The following is a 24,481-nucleotide window of genomic DNA, read 5'->3' as shown; positions in this document are numbered from 1 at the left end:
GGAGAAGTTATTTTCTCATAAGCTTTCTAGAGAATTTATTGAGACGATTCTAGATCGGATAACTTGTTCCCTTTTGTGACAAGTTTTGGTTTCAGTTCTGTTACTTTTTGCTTCGATAGTGTACCTGTGAAATCTTTAGTATTGTTTACGATTATCCGTGTTCGATATTCTTTCAAAGTATTCCATACTTGTCTTTCCTTTTTTCTTGGTTTTCGCTGTGAGCAGAAATAGTTAAAACCTCAGCAGAGCCGTTACAGTGTATCACGCTTCCACTTACGTTTACTCCCACCGTTACTCACGAAACACCGCTCTGTAATTATAATTATCTGCAAGTCATACACCGGTCTGAATGTCCTGTTTTGGTGCAATTTCCATGCTTTCTTCGCGCCGCAAGAGTTTGCATGAGGAGTAGCGGATGACAGAGCTTTTCCGCTCGCGTGACCTGGGTTTCAGCTTAACCGGGCTGTTTATGCGGGTGATAAGCGAGAGCGAAAGAACGTGCGATTATAGGGCCACCCCTCGGGCGTAAAACTGTCACAAACATAGAATATTCTTGATCCTCGGCTGTTAAATTTCACATTCATAATTTTCCGTGCTCTATTCCTGCCACGCAAACACGTAATAAATTTGAGAGGAAATAAACTTTTGTCCCTGGAGTCTGAATGGTTATGAGGACAGAGAAAATAAACCTCAGCCTAGTACAGACATTGACCAGATAGTAATTAATTTTTTAAGTGCTTAGTAATGTATGGCACCTGCCAAATTGATTTGAGAAAAAGTTTTATTTATATTTTTATTAATTCTTCACACAGTCAGGAGATGGTGACAAGTGACCGAAATATTTGAAATCTTTCAATAGTCAAGATCACAATCAGAAACACATTAAATGGTGACTAGTTTCGTCATTTCATAAAAACCATCTTTAGATCAATTATAAAATCAAGGATAGTATTAATTGATAAAATTAGGCTGGATCACAACACCTTACATTGTGTACAGTGTAGTCAGCCGACGCACACTCTGACAAAAAGTAATGGTACTTTATTATCAGCCAGATCGAACGCTCAAGAAATTGTTTAGGGCGTTTTGTAACACAAAATCGGAAGGTAATGAGATCACAGAGGTTCTTGCCGCTTTTTCTTGCTGGCAGAAGATTGGAGAAGCACCTTTTACCCTGGCGTTAAAGATTTAATGTATTAATGTTAGTTTTTCTCTACGTTTAGTGGTCTTACTTTTCCTAGCTGTTATGCCGACAACAGATAAACTTGGTCTGTACGTTGCACTTGGATGCGTAATTAACTAAATCTTTCAGAATTCGTATGTAAAACAGCTGCTCCAATACTTTAAGTACACCTCGAACAAGTAGTGAACAAACTGTATTCAAAATCTTCAGTAAGCTTTTAATGACACTTACTTTTTTTACACGCCCACCTGGCAAATTGCTGCGTGTTTGTCAACAGCCAAAGATAATCAGTAACACCGAGCACTTGACTTTACCTTGTCTAAATAAAAGTTTTGTTTCCGCATTAACTGTCTAACTCTTGCATATAAAAGAAAAGCATTTGTAAACAACACTTTACTTGACAGATAAGACACACCCTGTACTTTCAATAGGGTCTGTTTCACACCTGCTACCTGACAATTATTTGTATTAGTTTCTCTCGCTTCAAGTGTAATTTGAAACAACCAGAGATTACTTTAAGTTTAGGTAACCTTCCTGAAATTCATCTGTAAATTGCTTCTTTATCCTCCACTCACATTCCAATCACTTTAAAAGCCCCAGCTGGAAAAAAAAGTTTCGCTCTTTTCGGCTATTACGACAAAGAATCATAGCATCTAGTATCTTAAATGCAACACATTCCTACGTCTTTATTCTTCACTGATAGCATACGTCTTCAAGCCCTTCATAAATCATTTGCAGGTTTTTGATCGTATGTAACTTTCACCGACAATAGCTGAAACAATACATTACGTCAGTCTTTACATAACGAGATCTCAATATGAAGTGAACTTACTTTTTTACAGCCGGCCGGAGTGGCCGTGCGGTTCTAGGCGCTACAGTCTGGAGCCGAGCGACCGCTACGGTCGGAGGTTCGAATCCTGCCTCCGGCATGGATGTGTGTGATGTCGTTAGGTTAGTTAGGTTTAATTAGTTCTAAGTTCTAGGCGACTGATGACCTCAGAAGTTAAGTCGCATAGTGCTCAGAGCCATTTGAACCATTTTTCTTTTTTACAACGTATAATACAGCACATCATATTTGTTCTCAAACTCACTCTTAGTTTTTAAAAATTCGCTTAGCAAGTAAAGTACAATTTTCGGTGTCTTCTCTCTTCATTGTCCTTCGGGCGGTAGGCGAATGTTGTCGGCGACACCAGACACGTAACGGTACTACCGCGACGGCTAAAGACTGTCACTACTCGCTGAACGTTACTCGACAAGCCATACATGAAATAGAGGAAAACACAGAAAGAAAATCTTTTATCTACCTTATTATAACATCGTTTATGAGATCGACATTTATTGACTTTCACTACCTTGACACCCGCCCCCATGAATCGTTGTTGAGGGGAAACAACTCGTTTACGTTCTCCAAACCGTCAGAGTCCAGTCTAAACATCGCAGTGCATCCTCTTATAAGAGTCTGTCTCAATATTTGCTATCTTGAATATTAAAATATCTTGTGAAGAAAAAAATTAAAAAGCTTTTCATCATATTTTTCTCTAAAATGAGTGAAAGCTTAATGGAATCTGTAGTTGTATTTCTCAGTGCGAAGACTGGTTTCAAGGAGAGCTCTTCGACAGTTTACCGTTTGTATGTCTGTTTGCCTCTGCATAGGTGCTGCAACCGACACCCATTTAGAACTGATTATAGTATTAAGGCCTTGGTCTTCCTCTGCAATATTTACCCTCCATATTTCTCTCTGTTCCCGTACTAACTGCTCCTTGATGTCTCAGGACTTGTGCCCTGACTACCTATCCCTTCTTAGTCAAATTGTGTCACTATATCTATAGCCAGCGGTTCGATTCGGCGCCTTTTCATTAGTTATCGTTCTGTCCATCCAATCTTCAGGTTTCTTCCGTAGCTCAAACTTTCGAAAACTTCCATTATTTTCCTGTCTTATTATTCATTATCTACGTGTCACTTCCATATAAGTCTACACTTCACACTAAAACTTTTAAAAGGTACTTTTAACAAATCTTTTAACAGTTAAAGGGCTGACTTCCGTAGCTTCTCAAAAGCATACAGACGTCATTCGTACAAATTTAGTTAACACCTCGAAAAAACAGAGCTATTTAATTAATTTTTGTTTGTTTTCAGGAACGTGTCTGAGGTCCTGGTACACACCGAAATTCCCGCATCGCAATATCATAATACGACCCAAAACAAAATTACGCGGACCACCGAAGAAGTGGAATATCGCATGATAATCCGATTTCTGTATTTTAAGAGGAACAACGCTGCAACAATCCATCCTGGGTTGATGAAGGTATACGGTAAGAGTGTACCATTATGTAATAAAATGATTAGATCAACATCTACGTCCATACTACGCAAGCCACCTTAGGGTGTGTGGCGCAGGGTACTTTGTGTGGCAATATCAGTTTCCTCTTTTCCAGTACCTTAGGGTTTGCGGGAAGAACGATTGCTGGTAACTCTCCTGTGTAAGTTCGAATCTCTCTAATTTTATCTTCGTGATCTTTCCGGGAGGTATACGTAGAAGGAAACAGTACATTGGTTGGCTCTTCTAGGAATGCACGCTCTCAGACCTTTAACATTACACCACACCGCGATGTTGAATGCCTCTCCTGCAGCGTCTGCCATTGAACATGGCTGAGCATCTCCTTGACGCTTTCGCGATTACTAAATAAAACTGTAACGAAACGTTCTGCTCTTCTTTGAATCTATTTTCTCTTGCAATCCTAGCTCGTGAGGATAGAAAACTCACGAGCAATATTTCGGTATTGGTCAAACAGTTGCTGATGGACTACATTTACGGAGGATTCTACCAATGAATCTCTCTGGCATCTGCCTTACTCGCAGTTAATTTTATGTGTTGGTTCCAATCCAAGTCGCTCAGTACGCATACTTCCAGAATTTTATGGAAGTAGTTTTCTCCAGTGATTGTTTTGCAATCGTTAATCAAACAGTAAAGTGCATTTGTCTGTAACTAGATGGGATGATAAGAGATGTGTTACCTCAGGTACTTGACGGGGTCGTTGAGTGCAGCAACTGTAGGGGAAGATGTAAACAGGAATGTCACCAACGAACAACTAAAGACATTGGCTGTAAGGGCTACTCTCAGATGACGAGGGTGGCTCAGGATAGGAAATTTTCGTGGAACTAGTGGTAAATAGTGATGTCACTTCCCCCGGCCACCCCCCACCCCGCCCACAAAAACTAAAAGCAAATTAAATTATAGCTAACAACCATCAAAAATGAACGTAACTTCGCATATGCCATAATTAAACGTAGCGAGACAAGTAATATCCTTAATATACGTAAGCTAGTTATCAGTTAAAGAGACCAGTATTATCGGGCTGTTCATTGATAATGGTATAAATATCGTCATTGGATAATAGACAGGAAGTCTAGAAAAACTTATGCAAAATATAATAATGGCAGCACTCTTTAAATGTGGATATAGACACGATAATGCTCATAAGAAATCAAATTAAGTTGATAGTATATGGCTACAAGACTAGTAATATAAATTTTGAAGCACTTCACGTTTAAATGTTTTGAGGTGACACTAATAAACAACATGAAATCGAACAAAAATCTAAAAACAATAGTAGGAAGGACAAATGAAAGGCTACAATTTATTGGAACTGTTCAGGAAGAGTACAGTGCATCTATAACGGAAACATACTACGCTAGTACGGCAAATACTTTAGTACCGATCCATCGTTTAAAATCCTTTTCAAGCAAGTATGACAGGAGATAGCAAAGCATCGTTAGAGCCCGTACGGAGTTGTAACATATTCTCTCGAGGAACTTCAATTTATATATTTGTAAGAATGACAACGTTATTCTCATTAAAACCAGTGAAATAAATGTAAATAACAGGTATTTGAGGAAGCATCAGCAACAGTTCTGTCATGTATCTACCACAGGAATCAAGAGAATAACTAATAGACCGCTATCAGAGAATTTTCCCTGCTCAACGGAATATAACAGAAAATCACCGATATTAAATACAAAGAACCCTCAACACTGCACCCTTGCGGAGAGTTTACGCATACACAGGCTTATAATATTTAAACTGGAACGGTAAGAACGTTAAATGTGCGATTAAGACGGACGTAATTCCTTAGAAACGGGTAAAGCAAACAATATACAATAAAAATTAATTGTTCTGAGCTGGGCTACAATTCTGTTCTTGTGACAAAGTGTGCACTTCAAAATCTGTGGAATCGAAGCCGTGTATTGACTCGTTCCGTGATCATGCCTCGTTAAATACGACAGTTGCGGCACGGGAAGAATAAATGAATAAAATATGCAAATGGGAATGCAGCTGATTTATTTTTGCTGGTTATGTAAATTCGTTTGGTTTCAGCGGGAATTAATGAGCTACGGAATTATTCAGTTCAAAAATATTCACGTGCTTCGCAATTTAGAAGCGAACATAAATGTTAATATACATATCACTCCTGCATTCGCCGGCTATCTTCATGAACAAACTATGGACTGTATAATAGACATGGGGACCCTAACAAAAAAACTTCTCTTTCACGCATTGTTGCTCAGAAAATTCATTCCGACTGGCGTTTGTTTCATTATCCCAATTCTATCAATTGTTAGTAAAAAAAAGTGCTTATAATATATGGTGCAAATATTACGATCTTTTCTGCATCTGAGTGGCTAATACGTCGGAAATAGCAGTGTAAAGCAGCAGTGGGGTATTGTTCTCTCTGCTACAGTTTATTTGTTGTGGAATTCTGATCAAAAAGGGGATGGTTCTAAAAGACTCACTAGGGTCTTGCAGATCTTGGTGGTAAAATGTATATTTTAATTAGGCACGAGAAACGCCATCTAGTCTACATGCATTTCATGTGCTGCCGGTTTTAATTATTCAAGACAAGGAATAAATGTCGTCATCATATGGCGAAAGTAAAAATACAGAATCAATTATATCCATGTTAATCGTCACCCTGGATATTAATCCTCTGATCCATAAAAAGAACTATTGTGTGATATGCTGTTTACTTCTGACTCGACGTGAGGCGCACTAGGGTCTGCATCTTTGGAAACGATTTAAATTTATTAACTCCTGCTAAATATTTGGATCTTACCAACGCTAACAAATAACCGAGCAATTGGGCACGCACTGCACTGCACGTAGCTCTTTTCCAGCCAGCTCTTTTCCACCAAGAATAATGAAGTTTGCTTTCAATAATTAAAAGGAAAATAAAGAGAAGGAAAGATTGAAAATAATAATAATAATAATAATAATAATATTGAAAAGTGATATTTCATATTCAGAGTCCTGTTTCTGTCTCTAAGCTGATACAACGAAGAGTTTTTGAGTGTATAGCTGAGACTTTAGTTTCTGAAGATTCATATCACAAATGTGCGAATTATTGAGAATACTGAGCAGAAGAGAGATAGTGCTACAGAAGAAGATTGAAAAATAGGTGGACCGGTAAAATAAGGAATGAGGACGTTCGCTGCAGAATAGGTGAAGAAAGAAAAGTGTGGAAAGCACTGTCAAGAAAACGGACAGTAGGGGAAGACAGAGATTGGAATACGTCCAGGAAATAATTGGGGATGTAGGGAGCACGTCCTACTCTGAGGTGAAAAGTGAGACATAGGAGCAGAATTCATGGCGGGCCGCATCAAATGAGTATAAAACTGATGACACACATAAAAAATTCCTAATTTTTCAACTGATTTCTCCTTGAGTGTGTACAAGGTCAGACAGCAAAGATCCACCTAGAATATAGCAATAAAGGGTAAATACACTGAGGTGCGGTTTTCGCTAAGCTGTAGTAGATAATATGTTAGCTCCTAAATCATGACACCAACTTTGTTTCTTTTTTAACACTTTTAGAACGAGCAGACGAAGAAGACTCCTACCACGTGACTTGTGCGGAACTTGATGAAATAGTAACAACGTAACAGCGCTGAACACCACTGCGTTGCAGTCAGTAGGAGAGGTTCCTCGAAACTAAGCCCTACTGCGTTAAATGTGAGATATTCACGTAACACAGGTACGTTTGGTGTGTGTTTACCTGCACACTTGATAGCCGTTCAATCGGTGCTCTGCTGTTGTAGCAGTCAGACAACTTGCAAGTGAAGCTGTTCAGGCTTTGACAATGTATACTACAGCCGGAAAAGTAATACAATTTTCGATTATCGTGATTTTACTCGAACACATAGGCAAATGCCGAAAGCCGGCTTTATCACGTAAATACACTACTGGCCATTAAAATTGCTACACCAGAAGAAATGCAGATGATAAACGGGTAGTCATTGGACAAATATATTATACTAGAACTGACATGTGACTACATTTTCACGCAATTTGGGTGCATAGATCCTGAGACATCATTACCCAGAACAACCACCTCTGGCCGCAATAACGGCCTTGATACGCCTGGGCATTGAGTCAAACAGAGCCTGGATGGCGTGTACAGGTAAAGCTGCCCATGCAGCATCAACATGATAGCACAGTTCATCAAGAGTAGTGACTGACGTATTGTGACGAGCCAGTTGCTTGGCCACCATTGACCAGACGTTTTCAATTGGTGAGAGATCTGGAGAATGTGCTGGCCAGGGCAGCAGTCGAACGTTTTCTGTATCCAGAAAGGCCCGTACAGAACCTGCAACATGCGGCCGTGCATTATCCTGCTGAAATGTAGGGTTTCGCAGGGATCGAATGAAGGGTAGATCGCCGGCCTGTGTGGCCGAGCGGTTATAGGCGCCTCAGTCCGGAACCGCGCGACCGATACGGTCGCAGGTTCGAATCCTGCCTCGGGCGTGGATGTGTTTGTTGTCCTTAGGTCAGTTAGGTTTAAGTAGTTCTAAGTTCTAGGGGACTGATGACCTCAGATGTTAAGTCCCATAGTGCTCAGAGCAATTTCGAAGGGTAGAGCCACGGGTCGTAACACATCTGAAATGAAACGTCCACTGTTCAAAGTGCCGTCAATGCGAACAAGAGGCGACTGAGATGCGTAACCAATGGCACCCCATACCATCACGCCGGCTGATACGCCAGTACGGCGATGACGAATACACGCTTCCAATGTGCGTTCACCGCGATGTCGTCAAACACGGATGCGACCATCATGATGCTGTAAACAGAACCTGGATTCATCCGAAAAAATGACCTTTTGCCATTTGTGCACCCGGGTTCGTCGTTGAGTACACCATCGCTGGCGCTCCTGACTGTGATACAGCGTCAAGGGTAACCGCAGCCATGGTCTCCGAGCTGATAGTCCATGCTGCTCCAAACGTCGTCGAACTGTTCGTACAGATGGTTGATGTCTTGCAAATGTCCCCATCTGATGACTCAGTGCTCGAGATGTGGCTGCACGATCCGTTACAGCCATGTGGATGCCTGTCATCTCGACTGCTAGTGATACGAGGCCGTTGGTATCCAGAACGGCGTTCCGTATTACTCTCCTGAACAGAGAGATTCCATATTGTGTTTACAGTCATTGGATGGCGACCAACGCGAGGAGCAATGTTGCGATACGATAAACCGCAATCTCGATAGGCGACAATCCGACCTGCATCAAAGTCGAAAACGTGATGGTACGCATTTCTCCTCCTTACACGAGACATCACAACAACGTTTCACCAGGCAGCGTTTCACCGGCGACAACCTTGTGTGAATGCTCTGAAAAGCTAATCATTTGCATATCACAGCATTTTCTTCCTGTCGGTTAAATTTCGCGTCTGTAGCACGTCATCTTCATGGTGTAGCAATTTTAATGGCCAGTAGTGTATAAGTCAATAAAAGAGCAGATTGCACGAATTTTGAGCTTAACTGGTTTCGTGCTACCTTTCACATTTATCGGGCAAAAAAGGAACGTTGCAGCGTCAGTATATGTCACAAAAAACGTCGTAATATGTGGAGCGCAACAAAGAACGTCTTCCCCTCGAGAAAAGCTAACTAACAAAACAAAAAAAAATGGCTCTGAGCACTATGGGACTTAACATCTGAGGTCATCAGTCCCCTATAACTTAGAACCACTTAGACCTAACTAAACTAAGGACATCACACACATCCATGTCTGAGGCAGGATTCGAACCTGCGACCGTAGCGGTCACGCGTTTCCACACTGAAGCGCCTAGAACCGCACGGCCACTCCGGCTAACTAACATTTCGCAAATGGAAGAGCTTAGGACCCCCGAGCACAAGTCGTTACTCGCCCCCGTTCACACTAATGTCTATATCACTCATTTCGGTAGTCGTGCTTAAGTTACACTCAGGGAGTAACTCTGAAACTTCCTTTGTAAAAGAACATCTGAATATGCAGTTCAGCATTTCTGTTTTGCTTTGCTACACACAGTTTATTTCCCTGTGCTATCCACATGTGTCTGGACAGTAGCTTTAAACCACAAACAGTCTTTACATTCAACCAGAGTTTCTTTGTGTTATGTGATCGGTCTTCTCATACGACTCTGGTACGGTCGTTATTGAAGATTTCATGCGTTGTCCTTGTTACATCCAAACATTCAGCATCTATCTATAGCTATGTACTTTCTTTTGCACATACACTGAAGCGACAAAGGAACTGGTATAGGCATGCGTACTCAAATACAGAGATATGAAAACAGGTAGCATACGGTGCTGCGGTCGGCAACACCTACATAAGACAACAAGTGTCTGGCGCAGTTGTTAGATAGGTTACTGCTGCTACAATGGCAGGGTATCAAGATTCAAATGAGTTTGAACATGGGGTTATAGTCGGCGTGCGAGCTATGGGACACAGCACCTCCGAGATAGCGATGAAATAGGGATTTTCCCGTATGATCATTTCACGAGTGTACCGTGAATATCAGGAATCCGATAAAAAACCAAATCTCCGATATCGCTGCGGTCGGGAAAAGATTCTGTAAGAACGGGGCCAACGACGGATGAAGAGATTCATTCAATGTGACAGAAGTGCAAACCTGCAAATTACTGCAGATTTCAGTGTTATGCCATCAACAAGTGTCAGCGTGTCAGCAATTCTGGAAACATCCCCCAGGCTGTGGCTAAGCCATGTCTCCGCAATATCCTTTCTTTCAGGAGTGCTAGTTCTGCAAGGTTCGCAGGAGAGCTTCTGTAAAGTTTGGAAGGTAGGAGACGAGGTACTGGCAGAAGTAAAGCTGTGAGTACCGGGCGTGAGTCGTGCTTCGGTAGCTCTGATGGTAGAGCATTTGCCCGCGAAAGGCAAAGGTCCCGAGTTCGAGTCTCGGTCGGGCACACAGTTTTAATCTGCCAGGAAGTTTGCTATATGGCCATCTGTCAGACTTTTGATGCTATTAGATAAGTGACCAAAGACTTTCGTGGCAGCATAATTTACCCCCTTCTGAGCCAAAGTTAGATTTAACCTTGTGTAGTGAAGATCATCCTTTCTCCTAGTTTTGTATAAATGTACGCTGCTATTCCTTTTGAATTCGTTAGGATTGTTAATAACAAATTTCATAAGTGAATATATATATTGTGAGGCTACAGTGAAGATCTCCAGCTCTTTAAATAAGTGTCAGTAGGATGATCTTGGATGAGCTCTAGCAATTATTCTGATTACACGCTTTTGTGCAATGAAACTCTTTTACTCAATGCTGAGTTACCCCAGAATATGATGCCACAGGAAAGCGGAGAATGAAAATAGGCATGCTAAGCTAATTTGCTCAGATGTATACCGCCAAAATTTGCAATGACCCTAATAGAATAAGTTGCTGAACTCAAACGTTTCAGCAAATCCTTAGTGTGTTTTTTCCAGTTCAACCCCTCACCAATGCATACACCTAGAAATTTTGAATATTCTACCTTAGCTACCGATTTCCGATGGAAGTCTATATTTATCAATGTTGTCATTCCATTTACTGTGAGGAACTGTATATACTGTGTTTTGTCAAAGTTTAGTGAGAGCCCATTTGCAGAGAACCACTTAATGATTTTCTGAAAAACATCGTTTACAATTTCACCAGTTAATTCTTGTCTGTTGGGTGTGATAGCTATACTTGTACCATCGGCAAAAAGTACCAGCTTTGGATCTTCGTGAATATAGAATGGCAAGTCATTAATATATATTAAGAACAGCAGAGGACCCACGACCGAACCTTGCGGCATCCCAGTCTTGACTGTTCCCCAGTTTGAGAAATCACCAGTTTTTTGCATATTATGTGAACTGCTTATTTCAGCTTTCTGCACTCTTCCAGTTAGGTGTGATTTAAATCATTGGAGCACTGTCCCACTCATACCACAGTACTTGAGCTTATCTAGAAGTATTCCATGATTTACACAATCAAAAGCCTTTGGTAGATCACAAAAAATCCCAATGGGTGACTTCCTCTTACTCAGAGCATTTAATATTTCATTAGTCAAAGTATATATAGCATTTTCCGTTGAAAAACCCTTTAGGAAACCAAACTGACATTTTGTTACAACTTTATTTTTACAAAAGTGTGAAGCTACTCTACAATACATTACTTTTTCAAAAATTTTGGATAAGGCAGTCAGAAGAGAGATTGGGCGGTAGTTGTTGACATCAGACATATCCTATTTTTTATACAGTGGTTTAACAATGGCATACTTCAGTCTATCTGGGAACATACCCTGCTTAAGAGAGCTATTACATATGTGGTTAAGAATCCCACTTACTTCTTGGGAACAAGCTTTTATTATCCTGCTGGAAATGCCATCAATTCCATGTGAGCTTTTGTTCTTGAGAGAGTTTATTATCTTCCTAATTTCAGCAGGAGAGGTGGGTGGAATTTCAATTGTATCAAATGGTGTGGGTAAGGCCTCTTCCATTAACTACCTTGCTTCTTCTAATGAACATTTAGATCCTATTTTCTCTATAACATTTAAAAATGATTATTCAAAATGTTTTCGACTTCTGGCTTGTTGTTTACCAAGTTTCCATTCGCTTTGATGGTGATGCCATCATCCTGTACTCTTGGTTGCCTTGTCTCCCTTGTAATAATATTCCAAATTGTTTTGATTTTGTTATCAGAGGTATTAATCTCAGACATGATGCACATGCTTCTGGGCTTTTTAATAACCTTTCTTAATGTAGCACAGTAGTTTTTATAATATTTGGCTGTTTCTCAGTCATTACTCTTTCTTGTTGTTAGATACAGTTCCCTTTTGTGGTTACAAGATATTTTTATTCCTTTAGTAAGCCAAGGTTTTTTGCATGGTTTCTTATAATTTGATTGAACTACTTTCTTGGGGACATGGTTTTCAAATTCTCTTACAAGTGTATCATGAAATAAGTTATATTTTAAATTAGCATCGGGTTCCTTGTACACCTCATCCCAGTCTAACTGCTGAAGATTTTCTCTGAAATTTCTAATTGTTGACTCAATAATTGAATGCACAACTTTGGAGGACAGTTTTGAATTACTGAATGTAGCTATGTCATATACTGTAACTAGCTGAGCATCATGATCAGAAAGCCCATTCTCAACAGGACAAGAATTTATGTTTTTAAACCTGTCTTGGTCTATAAAAGTGTTATCTATCAATGTTCTCCTGTCCTTTACTACCCGAGTAGGAAAATTAATGACAGATGTCAAATTGAAAGAACCGAGCAAGACTTCCAGGTCATTCTTCCTATTACACTCTTTCAGTGAATCAACATTGAAGTACCCACAAATAATAATTTGTTTTCCCCTATCTGACAGATAGCACAATGAGGCATCCAAGTTTTCCAGGAACTGAACCAGACACATAACTTATTTTTTCATAATGCATCATACAAATTTTTTGATTGAAACACTACAAGAGCACGACAGAGACTGAATATATACGGCAAATAACAGAGAATTTTGTGTATTTTTGACATAGTAGGTAAGTCATGGCGGGTCACCTCAAATAATTGTGTATAATGGTGACCCCCTCGCTAAAAATGTCATGGTGGCTCAAGTTGTTCCCAATGTTGTTAATTAACCAGTTACACATTATTACGTCAGTGAAATTTCAAAAGCCCAATAATTTTCCACACTTCTCCAGGGGTAAGTCCGCCTCGATAGCTGAGTGGTCAGCGTGGCGGGCTGTCACGCCAAGGGGCCCGGGTTAGATTCCCGGCAGGGTCGGAGATTTTCTCCGCTCAGGGTCTGGGTGTTGTGTTGTCCTCATTATCATTTCATCATCACCAGTGGAAGGCAACGGGAAACCACCACTGGAGTCACTTCCCTAGACGCTCATGCGGTGTACATCTCTGACAAGGCTACCCCCATGACAAGACCTACCGTAAGGCAGCACACAAAGTATTTTTACAGGGGTAAGTGAACTACGTTGACAAAAATACAGTTACGTCATATGCGATGTTTCATCAGCGTTACATCCGGGCCTCAGTAGTGCACGTTCAACGATAATTTGCCTTATCCTGTATTTCTGTGCAGCAAGTATTTTTACAGGCCTTTTAAATCACTATTTTCCGTCTTGATAAGAGTTACCCATTGACAGACTCTTATTCGTATTACTAATATCAACCTACTGACTGTCCCTGCTGCCTCAGGGCTTGATGCACTATCCTCTTCTCTTTCTTTTTCAAGAAGGGAGCAGGGGACGCCACTTACACTACGGCTCTATTTTTCCGAGAGTCATTTATTTCAGCCGCCCGTAACAAACTCTCGAAAGGCCACATCGAAGCGCCCCACTGCCACATCCATCCGCTTTATTTGTTCGTGTTTTTTTTTTTTTTTTATTTTACTTTTTTTCCTTTCCATGCCAGTCGCAGAATACAAGCAGAGAAATGGAAATCGGCGATCGCTATCAGCTTTTCAGTTCCCATCTGACAGAGATAATACTGTGTAATAACCACAGTAACCACATTAAGTGGGCTGTAATAACCGCCATATTGCCTTTCTTCGGAACTTGAATATTTTATTCAGCCTCGGAAATCAGTTCCTGAGTATGTGCCACTACCACTGCCATTTCTTCCCTATACCTGTTTGTGTCAAGTGGGTGGTCTCACATGTTCCAGTTGTAAGCTGTTTTACGACAAGTTAAAATAATAATGAACTGAAAACAGAAAGAGAGACGATTGTTGATAAAGAAAGCTAGTAGGCAAGAGCGTACGCAGGATCTGAGAGAAGTGAAGGGGAAAACTGGGAGGGAGGGAAATGGTGACCATGGGGGTGGAGGGAGGGGAGTCATTTTATTTCCATGCTGAATGATGAAACAGTTTTTAGACATCACAATCAAGTGCAGGTAGCAGTTGCTGCTAATCAGTATCTATTACATGTTGCGGATTTCATCAGACTTGTAATGAATTAATCAGTCTGTCTGTTTGGCGGGTGTGACTTGAAAAGGTTTGTTTTCTAGGGGAGTGTTGCCGTTCAGTGGACACGTCCCTTGCTAATAAGATGATAAGAAATTTCAGACTAATGGCATCAACATGTCGATTTTTAGGGAGGTACACGTGATGATATGGACGACGAGGGAGGAAGAAATGTTCAGTGGTCTTTATGGAGGAATCATTTTAGAATTAACCAGAATGATTTTAGGGAAAACACACAAAAACAGGACAGCTTGACGAGGATATCAACGTGCTATTCCTGAGGAGTCAATTACTGTCAGTTTTTGGACGTCAGTTATTCCTGCTGATGGTGGGTGTAGAAGATTTCCTCTATGAAGAAAGGATGACAGATTCGATGGAGCTAGGTAATCCGTGAATAGACTAAATAACAGGATATGGAATTATAAAAGCACTGATGAAGTTACGCAGATTCAGAGTTTATCTGTGGCTAACTAGAAAGATATATGTCATATGGGAACTCAGATTTACTTATAGTTGTAGTGCAATTTTTTTGTGTATTAGGGATAACACCTTCAGCTGTATTTATAGTTCTAAATTTATGTGCACCCGATTTCGGTGTTGCATCACACCATCTTCAGGTCCCTCTATAACACCAGGTGATCATGTGAATACTAGATAATCATCATTCAACGTCTGATGCAGGGTCAAAAAATCGATCTCCGCTATTCTGTACCTTCTTTCTTGCTTATGGTGTGAACGGCGGCAGATCATCAACACTGTCGCTCACGCCAGATGCAAGGGAAGAGGTTCAGCATTCCTTCCGTGAGATGTTTATGATAATAACTCAGCACCAGCATGATCACTTGGTATCATAGAGGAAGAGGAGTAATATAGCATTGAAATCTATAGCAATGATAATAATATGTGTAAATAAGCTGAAGGTGGCATCTGTATGACCTACAGAGTCCGCTGTCGCCCCACGATCTATCGGAAGACGGATGAATGGGGAAAGATCGGGCTCGATGTGAAAGTCGACACTGAAACACTAACCCCAGAGGCATAAAAGAATATTACAATTAAAACTAGAGTTACTCAGAATAAATACAACATAATCACACCACAATGTAGGTGAGCCATGGCGTGGCCTACCTTGCTTCAGTGGTTATCTTTGTTCGAAATCTCGCGTTCAATTGAAGCTTTAATTACTAATGGAACTCTGGCGCGAATGGTTTTGAAAGGCCAAGAACGATGGCGCTGAGGAGAGAATGAGATCGGAGAACGACTACTGCCTTGCCTAGAGAAGAGGTGAAGCCATCGCGCAACTATCTGTACGCCGAGGGTTTTGTATCCTGCCCTGTGTGAACTGGCGGTCTCTGCACTTGGCGCGTGTTAGGTCGGCTTAGTTCAAAGTGTGGATCGCGCATTCGACAAATGCAGTTGCTGTTTGTTAGCTATTGAAGGCACCGCTCCAGATATAGCTTGTGCTACAAGTTACTGCCGATATTAAGTGGAATGCAGCCAGCTTTGGATAGGCCTCTAAAAACAAAACTCCCCCCTCACAGGTCATGAAGGCCCAAATGTACCGACTGCCCGCCGTGTCATACTCAGCCCACAGGCGTCACTGGATGAGGATATGGAGGGGCATGTGGTCAGCACACCGCTCTCCCGACCGTTTGTCAGTTTCCGAGACTGGAGCCGCTACTTCTCAATCAAGTAGCCCCTCAGTTTGCCTCACAAGGGCTGAGTGCACTGCGCTTGCCAACAGCGCTCGGCAGACCGGATGGTCACCCATCCAAGTGCTAGCCCAGCCCGACAGTGCTTAACGTCGGTGATCTGACGGGAACCGGTGTTACCACTGCGGCAAGGCCGTCGGCTGGATTGGCTTCTAAGTGTGGCTAATATATGTGTGAGTGGATATACAGCACTAGCGATGAAGGACGCAGCGGAAGTTTATTTACTGGTAAGCACTGCCCTGCTCTATATACACGAGCTAAAGCAAAACTGAGGGAAGTCTGCCATCCCAGTTACCAGACATAGATTTAGTTTCAGTTGCTGCATATTAACGCGACAAGAAGACCTTTCCTTAAACTTAGAGTGTGGTGTACCAAGTGATTTAGATATTTAATTTACCTATTTGATTTTGTTAATCAACCTGTCTAACTCCTCCTCTTGTTCCGGTCAATAAACAACCTTGGTGACTTAAATTGCTTGCTTTAACTCTACTGATTACGCAAAGCCCTGGTGGTTTCAAGGTTAGAAATATTTTATTCATGTTGCCTGGTTATTGCAAGTTCTTGACAGTTGCAGGAGTGAAGTTGTATTACTAAAATTGATGTAAGGCCAAACTTGTAGCCATAGAGGTGGTATCTACAACTGGTACAAGCCGGGGTACATATCTAGAGTTAATGCCGCCCCGCCAACGGCATCCCTTTTCGAAACGAAGCTCCTGATTTCCATTTTCTGTAAAAGGATCTGTCGTACTTGCCATTTCATTGTTTATTTTTCATATGATTTAAATTTGTTGATAAATTTTTGATTATCTTGGCCTTTCAAGTTATTGTAAAGTTTTACCTACATGATTTTTTAAAAATTTATGAAACCTTTGAAAGCTGAAAGTTTTTGGGTATCTTGTTTCTTTTTTTTAAATTTATTGTGAAGTGTTACGTATAGGATTTTAGAAAAGTCATGATACCTTCCAAGGTTGAAAGTTTTGAATGTTTCGTGTTTTCGTTTTTAATTAAAAATTATGGATATATGTTTCATTTGCAAAGTTTTCTTAAATTGAAATTGTCATGGTCTGGTAATTAAAGTATACTGCAGCATTAACTAATACAAGAAATTTCAGCAAGTTGTGATTTTGAAATTACCAGTCTCTGCCTCTTAGTGCAGAAAATAAGCTCTTTTAAAATGGTAGCTAAATATTTCGTGTTCCAGCACATCTCCTACTCCACAAGCTTGGACTGCTGTTTGGTCCAAAATAATTCATATTTCTCCACTTGATACCTTGTTTGAACCTGTGTTTTTAAAATTACAGGACCAGTTGGCTTAATACAAAATATTATACTAATTGAAAACCTGAAAACATGTCATCTGATTGCCGGCCGGTGTGGCCGTGCGGTTCTAGGCGCTTCAGTCTGGAACGGCGTGACCACTACGGTCGCAGGTTCGAATCCTGCCTCGGGCATGGTTGTGTGTGATGTCCTTAGGTTAGGTAGGTTTAAGTAGTTCTAAGTTCTAGGGGACTGATGACCATAGATGTTAAGTCCCATAGTGCTCAGAGCCATTTGAACCATATTTGTCATCTGATAATACGAATAACAGCAGGTTGAAAGTGTATGACTTTCCTTAACAAAGCTAAGCCTCAATCCTGGAAGTTGTTGTGATACCAGACTCAATCAGACAGTCGCCTCTAGTAGATACTGTGAAAGAATTTAACAAACGGTTCAAATGGCTCTGAGCACTATGGGACTTTATGTCTGAGGTCATCAGTCCCCTAGAACTTAGAACTACTTAAACCTAACTAACCTAAGGACATCAAATACATCCATGCCCGAGGCAGGATTCTAACCTATGACCATAGCGGTCGCCTGGTTCCAGACTGAAGCGCCTAGAACTGCTAGGCCACAACGGCCGGCAAGAATTTAACAACAATGTTTTATCAGTACAAACACGAATCTGCCGTAAGACGTTCCCACAAACAATAACAATGAGGCTTAACGAGCTAGGCAAGGTCACTGTGTCGAAGATGCTGCATCTTCAGTCACCTGTAGTAGATAGTGTGCAACCAGCCGCATGCTTTCAAAATACAACAAACACACAACTGAAGCAATCCACTGTGTTGAGCCACGAAATCCATAACAAGCATTTGAGACTGTTACTTGCAGGCTGCAATGATTGGTGGCTTCCTCGAGCAATCCCGTGTGCAGAGCGGGCACTTGAGGTAATCACAGCACCGTCTGTGGACTCTAGGTACAGTCGCCAGGAACCGGCAAACACTGTCCTGGCCACCCTTCCCATGTTTGGTGCCACTCTGTCGGCGTCGACAGTTGCCAGCTTCCTCTCATCTCCTTTGGCGTACGTTCCCAGACGTGGCTGCACCAAGGCTCCTCAACAAACTCCAGAACAGACTGGTCGGCACCCAATAACAACCAAAGGCGCGTTCGCATGCACTCGACGCTGTCAGACGGCAGTTCCAATTTCCAACCCATTTACTGCTCACCCAGGCCAACACCGACGGCACAATCGACGCCGCTATCCTTGTGTTGCGGGTCAGCAGCCACCGGGCTCTTCCCAGGCGCACCCAAGCCAACACAGGACGGTACATTCGACTCCGCTATCCTTGTGTTGCGGGTCAGCAGCCACCGGGTTCTTCCCAGGCGCACCCAAGCCAACACAGGACGGTACATTCGACGCCGCTATCCTTGTGTTGCTGGTCAGCAGCCACCACGCTCTTCCCAGGCGTTGGCTTCAAACTCCACTCTGTCCGCTGCCCGACCGCAGGCCAGGAATCAGCCACTCTGAGACCAAGACAACAACGAGAGACGCGCCCTATATGCATACGACGTCACTCACGATTAGTTGTTCGCCAGCTGCTGCTCTGTGACTGGTCCGCTGTGTTACACAGAGCTCTTAACGCTGTTGCATTCACCCACTTGTCAGCAACAATGGTACAAATCTCCTAAGAAAGACTGGCCGCAGCGTTTATGTCACAACACGCGATGGTACAGGTCTTACGAGATGCAGCGACTGTCTCCAGCAGGAAATGTTTTATTATTTGAGACCACTTTAATACTTCACAGCTGCACATTTAAATCGACTCACGCTCTCGATAACGTATGACGAAATGAAGGAGTTTATTGGGTGCCTTTTCATTGACATACTGATTTCCCGCCTGGTGCCTGACGTAACCCAGCGTTCGCGATGTATGTCGGACAAGGCGACTAGTGTGACATCACAAGTTATTTGCAGGGTCCGTATTTTATAGTGGTGACGCTGCTTTGATGCTCCTCACGCTCTCTGCCACAGTGGGGACACACCACCCACTGAGTGAGTCGGTATTTTAACTCTGCCGCAGACTCTTGGCACAAAAAAAGAAAAAAAATTAGTATGGTAGAATTACAGTCGTGATTCGATGAGCTGCCTCATGTAGTGTGCAGTATTTTCTCTCACACTGCAACCTCTACTACCTGAGCGACGTAAGGTAAGTATTTTCCTTATAATACATATTTAATGACGTTTTACCAATTATAATTTGGAAACAGTTACAAAATGGTTAATCTGGATGTGTTTTATGCGGTCAAAACAACACAGCTTCGTATAAAAATAAAAAAGGCTAATATTGTAAAAGACTTGTAACAAACATGTTGTATCATCTACTTTCCATTTTTATCTCCCAGTTCGTATCTCTTACCGAAAGGATGACTTATTGTGAAACTTTATAACATTAACCACGACAATAAGACGTTTGTAACTGTGAATTTAATGGCTCTGAGCACTATGGGACTTAATATCTGACGTCATCAGTCCCTTAAACTTAGAACTACTTAAACCTAACTAACCTAAGGACATCACACACATCCATACCCGAGACAGGATTCGAACCTGCGGCCGTAGCAGTCGCGTGGTTCCGGACTGAAGCGCCTGGAACCTTTCGGCCGCCGCGAATGGCTAACTGTGAATTTATAGAGTATTAAAAGTTAAAAATAAATATTTCATTTAGGCAGTGTGAAATTAAAAGTACGTTGTCTGGGATTTTTGTCAGAGAAGAGTAACCGGGTAAAACGGAAATAGTGATATTTTTATAAACTTGAGAGATACCGGTACGTAAACAAAAGGTTATATGTATGTTGGAGCTAGTCGTCAAAATACTGTAGAAATATCTGCAGCCTAGACTACTGACTAAGTTTCAAGGATTATAAATTTTATTAATGAAAAGAGAGGAGTAGAATGTCAGTGGTGAATAGACAAAAGAACTACAATGAGGAGAGGTAATTTAATAAATTTCTAGTGCGGAAATGTAATAGGTGGAGTGGCGCTATAAGCTTAACTACGCTGAACGTTGCTTTGAAGCCGGGGCTGCCACATTACGTGCTCCTAAACATTACCAGACTGTTGTTTATATGCCGGTCGCGGTGTCCGAGCGGTTCTAGGCGCTTCAGTCCGGAACCGCGCGACTGCTATGGTCGCAGGTTCGAATCTTGCCTCGGGCATGGATGTGTGTGATGTCCTTAGGTTAGTTAGGTTTAAGTAGTTCTAAGTTCTAGGGGACTGATGACCTCAGATGTTAAGTCCCATAGTGCTCAGAGCCATTTGAACCATTTTTGAACTATTGTTTATGACTGCTTCTCGTTCTTAATTTATGTCGTGTGCACGCAACTGTCGTTTTAAGCGGAAAATATTACAGTGCTTCCGTAAACAACACAACGTCAGGAAAGCGTCATCAGAAGTTTTTATGATATTAAGTGCATATTTGATCCACTAGTACGCCGCATTTTGCCTCGTTAATGTGAATTTGTTTTTATTATACGTTTCGAATAACCGAAAAGAGAAGTATGTGATATGAAAAGATTGTTTTCGTAATCAAACATTTTTCTTAACACGGACTGACGAAGCTGATGTTCGGTCTATGTCTTCTTCCCGAAAATGATGAGAACGTATTTTGCCATATTTGGTCCGTTTCTAATCTGTCCTTCTCATACCTTTTCCCAGGGGACTTTAGGAAATCTAAAGTCAAACGGTAGAAATAAAACCACTACAGTAAAAGTAAACAGCTCAACCAAAATTCTTGTGTATAAAAGAAATAATCAAGTGAACGAACTCATTTACGAATTAAATGTGCTTCCTTTACATTGTAGACTATCCGAATTCTTAATGCACCTGTAAATGGCGCAAGATGGCATTGTTTACAAAAAAAAAACACTTCTACTAGAAGATGCCATATCAGCTCAACAAGAGCTAGCCTACGTCTCCTATAAGCTCAAATAGTTCTCTGGGTACTTACTAAGAAATATCGAATCCAAATGGAGCCTTCATCAAAAGTATAAAACACACTATATGATTCTCGTGTTACACTGCGATGCAGTCACTTAGCAGCGTGGCCTATCACTGTACGCCTCATTATCTTACACGGCGTGGGAGACGAAAAATTTGCGGAACAAAAGCTACCCACACTTCTCAGTCGTTATAGTAATGTCAGACACAGAAGCTATTTACATGAAGATGTATCGTGCCCATGACCGTCAAAGATCTGCTGCTGTGGGAAGAAACTTGAAGAACCGTTTTACGTCAGGGGGCAAGTACGAGGTGCATTCAAGTTCTAAGGCCTCCGACTTTTTTTCTCCGGACTGGAAAGAGATAGAAACATGCACATTGTTTTAAAAGAAGGCCGCGTTCATTGTCAATACCTCCCAGGGATGGCAGCACCGTACGGCAGATGGAATTTTACCGCCAGCGGCGAGAATGAGAACTGTTTTAAATACTTAAAATGGCGACGTTTTCCTTATTTGATCAGCGTGCAATCATTCGTTTTCTGAATTTGCGTGGTGTGAAACCAATTGAAATTCATCGACAGTTGAAGGAGACATGTGGTGATGGAGTTATGGATGTGTCGAAAGTGCGTTCGTGGATGCGACAGTTTAATGAAGGCAGAACATCGTGTGACAACAAACCGAAACAACTTCGGGCTCGCACAAGCCAGTCCGACGACATGATCGAGAAAGTGGAGAGAATTGTTTTGGGGGATCACCGAATGACTGTTGAACAGATCGCCTCCAGAGTTGGCATTTCTGTGGGTTCTGTGCACACAATCCTGCATGACGACCTGAAAATGCGAAAAGTGTCATCCAGGTGGGTGCCACGAATGCTGACGGACGACCACATGGCTGCCCGTGTGGCATGTTGCCGAGCAATGTTGACGCGCAACGACAGCATTAATGGGACTTTCTTTTCGTCGGTTGTGACAATGGATGAGACGTGGATACCATTTTTCAATCCAGAAACAAAGCGCCAGTCAGCTCAATGGAAGCACACAGATTCAGCGCCACCAAAAAATTTCGGGTAACCGCCAGTGCTGAAAAAATGATGGTGTCCATGTTCTGGGTCAGCGAGGGCGTAATCCTTACCCATTGCGTTCCAAAGGGCACTACGGTAACAGGTGCATCCTACGAAAATGTTTTGAAGAACAAATTCCTTCCTGCACTGCAACTAAAACGTCCGGGAAGGGCTGCGCATGTGCTGTTTCACCAACACAACGCACCCGCATATTGAGCTAACGTTACGCAACAGTTTCTTCGTGATAACAACTTTGAAGTGATTCCTCATGCTCCCTACTCACCTGACCTGGCTCCTAGTGACTTTTTGCTTTTTCCAACAATGAAAGACACTCTCCGTGGCCGCACATTCACCAGCCGTGCTGCTATTGCCTCAGCGATTTTCCAGTGGTCAAAACAGACTCCTAAAGAAGCCTTCGCCGCTGCCATGGAATCATGGCGTCAGCGTTGTGAAAAATGTGTACGTCTGCAGGGGGATTACGTCGAGAAGTAACGCCAGTTTCATCGATTTTGGGCGAGTAGTTAATTAGGAAAAAAATCGGAGGCCTTAGAACATGAATGCACCTCGTACATAGCATATTGACAGCAGTATAAACGGTCATATAGATTGATTTTACACAACTGCATCATTTTTGCTGCTGCCGAAAACGAACTGCCGCACGATACTGCACTATACCATACTGCGCATGTTGTTTTGGCTCCTCTAGCAACGTGCTACCTTACATTGGCATAGCAAATTCCATGTATACCAAAAGTGCAGACATTGCTTTGCAAACAATTTGAAAATTAATTACATAACTTAGTTTTCCGGAACTGATGATTAAAACCTTACGGTTATCCCTCGTACAAATTCACACACCAGTGCGTCCATTCTTATTGCACATCCAAACAAACAAAAATTACAATGTTTCCTTCTATTCATGAGTAAAATCTTATTGATTTAGAGTTGAGTAAAATGAATATGACGAAGAAAAATTTTAGATGGCTTTGGTTTCTGTGCTATACAATAGGTAGCAGTAATCCATTTTAACCATTAAGAGAAAATGATGAATTAGAATCACACATCCTAACAATATTCATAGTCCACTTGGCATCTTTAATGATGTTACATACTAAGAAATTTGAATTGATGGTAAATGTAAAAGTCCCTATTCATAACTGTTTTTTTTTAATACACCTTAACGCGTTTCGGCCACAGCCACCATCAGAATCTGTCAGATTAACAGAACTTCACCTGAAAATGGAATGAGAAGCCTTTGCGAATCGTCACGTTCACACTACGATCTTATGGGGCAAGAAACCCGTGAAAATTATACAGCGTTGACACCCGGCGAAAACCTTCGTAGACACAATAAGGAGGCAAATTCTGAAGCCCACGTCTTTACTATTAAAAAATTGTTCAGATGGCTCTGAGCACTATGGTACTTAACATCTGAGGTCATCAGTCCCCTAGAACTTAGAATTACGTAAACCTAACTAACCTAAGGACATCACAAACATCCACGCCCTAGGCAGGATTCGAACCTGCGACCGTAGCACTCGTGCTGTTCCAGACTGAAGCGCCTAGGACCGCTCGGCCACACCTGCCGGCAAACTACTAAAGTATTAACAGCACTGCCAAGTACTGTATAATGCTTTGTGAAAACAGTCTCTCTGGAGGAGGACATCCGAGATAATAATCAACTAATGATTTCGTGTCGGTCTAAAATCTTGTAAATGTGGAACAAGTCATCAGCTCAATCAGAATGTAGAGAGTTGGTATTTCAACAGTCCATGAAGTGCTATATAAATAGTGATTATTATATTTCAGACATGTTTACCAGCAAGTAAAAGTTAAAGAGTGTAACAGAAGTGGTAATCTAATAAAGACAAGTTTGATGTACTTACCACCAGGAAATTGTAGACAATTAAATTAAATTTTGAAATTAAAGAGTTCGAGGACATTGGCACCATTTTGCGTCTTTCTTCAATAAAACAGCAGCTCAGATGATTCAGCAGACAACTCA

General features: G+C 41.6%; 1 pseudogene; it reads right to left on the bottom strand.

Moving 5' to 3' along the window:
• Nucleotides 1–16,183: 16,183 nt before the first annotated feature.
• Nucleotides 16,184–16,301, bottom strand: LOC124557293 (annotated as a pseudogene).
• Nucleotides 16,302–24,481: the final 8,180 nt, after the last annotated feature.

The sequence above is a fragment of the Schistocerca americana genome, chromosome 1 (assembly GCF_021461395.2).
Source record: "Schistocerca americana isolate TAMUIC-IGC-003095 chromosome 1, iqSchAmer2.1, whole genome shotgun sequence".
NCBI lineage: Eukaryota > Metazoa > Arthropoda > Insecta > Orthoptera > Acrididae > Schistocerca > Schistocerca americana.
This window is presented reverse-complemented; position numbering and strand designations above follow the sequence as displayed.